The sequence below is a fragment of the Canis lupus genome, chromosome 35 (genome assembly GCF_003254725.2).
Source record: "Canis lupus dingo isolate Sandy chromosome 35, ASM325472v2, whole genome shotgun sequence".
NCBI classification, from domain to species: Eukaryota; Metazoa; Chordata; class Mammalia; order Carnivora; family Canidae; genus Canis; species Canis lupus.
Window position 1 is genome coordinate 13,467,504 of NC_064277.1, and position 4,358 is coordinate 13,471,861.

The window sequence follows — 4,358 nt, forward strand, 5'->3', positions numbered from 1 at the left end:
GGAGGAGCTCCATAAGGCAGTTGGAAATCTGTCTGCATGGCTGGGCTTTTGTCAACTGACAGGCCTCAGGGGAAGGTCCTCTTGTTTTACTGGCTGACATTCAGTTGTTACTCCCTGAGGGTCTTTTACGTTAATGAGTTTTCTCCTCAGAGAACCATCCTGGTTGCCGGTGATTTGGAAGCTAAGCTAGGGGAGGAGGGTGTCAGACTCCCTTTTCAATATAGAACCTGTCATTTAATACTTCTGTTTTCAGTAGGACTCCCCACTGCTGCCCTCAGTGGGGAGGCCTCAGGACAGGCCCTCTCTGATGCAATCCTTTGAAAAAGTGAGCTTCTTCTGGCTTTTAGTGGGCCACAGGAAGAGACAAGAGGAACCAGGAGGGTAATTTCCTCTTTGCCAATGCTCAACCATGCTGTACCCCCATCCTAGAGGTAGCTGGTACCTCTAATTCTTGAGCCATTCCAAGCTTCTGTTAAACTTGCTTCTTTCTGACATTCATTCTTCTCCCTGTTGCCTCTGCCACTTGGTCCTATTGCAGGATTAAGGGCAACTTCCGGTAAAATGTATGCTCATTGTGATGAAGTTTTGGAATATAGGTGAGGTCCAGAGACTACGACCAAGAAAGAATTCTTGAGATGTCTTTGGTGCAAAATGGTGGTTTTATTAAAGCCCAGGGACAGGACCCATGGGCTGGAAGAGCTGCTGCCCCAGAGCTGTGAGGGGTGGTTGATTATATCCCTGCGAGTTGGGAGGGGTTTGAGGATAGCGCACTCTATAAGGAATTTTGGAAGCAAGTTTTCAGGGACCTTGAGGCTGGTGGCTATTGTTGGGAAAAGGTCACTTATTACCATCTAATAAAACCTGAGTCATGAGACCCTTCAAATGTATATTGGTGGGCCATGTGCTTGGAGGATGATTGTCAGCATGTATCTTGGGGGTTTAGAGATAAAGGACATTTCTAAAGGAATTTTTATATGCTAAAGTAGACTTACAGGATCCTGGGGGTTGAGCTAAGATTGCCTTCTGCCCTTAGCAGAGTATGAACATTGAGGCAGTTGAATCCAGAGAGGAATTTCCCTCTGCCTGTTTCAAGGACTTGTCAATGTGCTGCCCCAAGCTAGTGCTTTGTCCTCAGCTAGCCCTGTGTTCCCCCACCAACTGTATTTATTAGCTGGGGTGATTCCAAATGAGCTCCCATGGGTTCTAGAAACTTTAGAACTTTCTCTTACAATGTGGTCGAAGTGTATACGCAACACCATGAGGGTTAAAACAGTTCAAAAACACACGCAGTGCCATGGAATGATTCCACCTGAAGCTCGTGTGGGTTCACTTGGAGTTCAGAATCACAAAAGACACACACATCTTCGCTAGCAATCTCACCAAAGAGAAAGATTCTTTATCAGTGGGTGTTGCTGTCTCTATATTAGAACACGGAAAATGTGCAGGACAGCCTGGCAGGGTTTTTTTTAAGCCTACTCTTTCTTGTATTTAATAAAGAGAAGGAAAAATGATTGCTGGTTTAGAAATTATTTTTAATAAAATTTGAATAGCTCTGAGCAGAAATCATTTTCTTTTTTAACTTCAGTCTAATAAACATGCTACAGCCCTAAGCCCTAAGGGTATAAAATAACTCTCTGGCAGAAATGAGACATAACACTTGCCATGATTAATGACCTCATAATCTGAAAATCTCAGATCATCAAAGCCAGTATTTTTCTTTTAAAAGGTTCACCGTGGCCAAGTTATTCGTCAAAATCTATTTTGCATGATGCTGACATTGTTCTAATATAAAATCCAGACATAATTAAGCATTTGTCAGGCATCATTTGTTTTCAATCATGCAGGTAAATGTGAGACTGGAGTCTGTTGTCTGTAAAAGTATCTGACATTGATGCTGACCCCAGCCAACTCTTGCTTCACATTGGGTTGTAGAATTATAACGTGCTCTGCGTTATATAGAGTACTAAAAGTGAAGTGATGTACTCTGTTGAGCCATAAAGTTGTTTCCTGCACTTTTTAAGTTACTTTGTGCTTGTGAATTAAGGGCCCTATGGAATCTGGGGCCCCGTTACCTCCTCCTGTAGCATACATTTCTGGAAACCCTACAATGACAGTCATGCCTGGGATTTACTGAGCACACACCACATGCCACACTCTGGGTGAACTGCCTTCAGCACATTATTTCAGCCAGTTGTCACAGCAACTCCATTATCCCCATCTAGCAGCTAACTGCAGGCAGCTACTATGTGAAAAATAAAAGTTCTCTCTTTCCAAACTCAGGTCTACTCTCTAGAAGTATTCCCTTTTAAGTATAAGGTAAGCACTACCTTACATAGTGCTTGATTGCCTTCTCTGAGAGGGCAAGTAGTTAACTCACATTATGTTTCATTTAATCTCTCTCCAGTTTTCTTGGTTATGCTTTTTGTGATATTTCTGTTGATTATGTTAATACTTTAAATTGTGCATTTCAACTCCCAACCTTATTTCTCTATGACTGGCTGACTTCCGGTTCTTAGACCCTAGCTTTTTGTTGATTTGGGATGGAGACTCTGAGAGAGGCCTATTGCTGTGCTTCCAAACAGCATTAAGTGAAGAAAATCAAGAGTCGCACACTCTACTGCCTAAGCCATGCAAGCTTCCCTCCTCCTTACCGTTTTCTTAACATTTTTTTCCTCCAGCTTACTTTATTGTAAGAATACAGTGTAAAAATATGTGTTGCGGCACCTGGGTAGGTCAGTCAGTTAAGGGTATGACTTTTGGATTTCGGCTCATGTCATGATTTCAGGGTGGTGAGTTCAAGCCCCAAGTCAGTCTCTGCAATCAGCAGGGAATCTGCTTGAGATTCTCTTTCCCTCTCCCTCTCCCTCTGCCCCTCCACCAGCTCATGCTCTCTCTCTCTTAAATAAAGAGGTAAATAAAATCTTCAAAATATGTGTTAATTGGCTGTTTATATTATTGGTAGGACTTCTGGACACCAGTAGGCTGTTAGTAGTTAAGTTTTGGGGAAGTCAAAAGCTATATGCAGATTTTAGTTGGTGGAGGGGATTGGTGTGTGTGGGTCATTTGTAGTGTTAAGGAGACCTTGAGAGTTCTAAGAGTTTTAGCTATTTTGTACAATGTCCTTCAACTGGGATTTGTCTGACCTTTTCCTCATGATTAGACTTGGGGTTACGGGCATTTGTGTGGAAGACCATGGAGAGACATGTATATCAGTATCAGAATTGTTAATCCATATCCCCATGGGATACAACTTTATCAATTAACCACGTACCTTGCTTTTACACAGTACCTTTTGCTTTATTCTTTCCTTTTCTAAAACATTTATTTATTTATTTATTTGAGAGAGAGAGAGAGAGAATGAGTGAGCAAAGCAGGGAGAGGGGCAGAGAGAGAGGGGGGAAATCCTCAAGCAGAGGGAGTCTGACGTGGGGCTCTGTCTAAGAATTTAGACTCTAAGATCATGACCTGAACAGAAATCAAGAGTCGGCAGCTTAACCAACTAAACCACCCAGGTGCCCCCTTTTGCTTTATTCTTACTGATTCTGTTTCCTAAGTGTCTTATGTCACCACCTTTCTCTCCACCACCTCCTTCAGGGAGGCTGTTTCAGGTATTTATAATACAATAATATCACAGTTGCCCTTGAATAATACAGACTTGAACTGCACAGGTTTGAACTGCTTTGTATATTTTGTATACATGCCCTTTATCAGACATGTGTTTTGCAAATATTTTCTCCCAGATTATGGGTTGTCTCTTTATTTTCTTAACAGTGTCTTTTTTAGAGGAGTTTTTAACTTTAACAAAGTACAGTTTATCAGTGATTTCTTTCATGGATTGTGGTGTCATATCTAAAAATTCACCACCAAATCCAAAATCACCCATATTTTTCTTCTTTGTTTTCTTCAAGAAATGTTATAATTTAGTGTTTTACATTAAGGCCTGTGATCCATTTTGAGTTAACTTTTGTGAACAGTTTAAGGTCTCTAGGTAGGATCTTTTTTTTTTTTTTTTTTTTTTGTAGATGGTCATCTAATTATTCCAGAACTATTTTTTGAGACTTTCTCTATTGAATTGCCTTTGCTCCTTTGTCAAAGATGAGTTGACTATATTTATGGTTCTCCAATTCTGGGAGAAGGCATTCAGTCTTTCAACATTAAGTATGGAGAGTTTTGTAGATGTTCCCCATCAACTTGAGGTAATTCTTCTTTTTCCTACTTTGCTGAGTTTTTGTCATGAATGGGTATTGGATTTTGTCAAATGCGTTTTCAAAATCAATTGATATGATCATATGTTTTTTCTTCTTTAGCTTGTTGATGTGGTGGATTACATTGATTGATTTTTCAAGGTTGTTGAACCA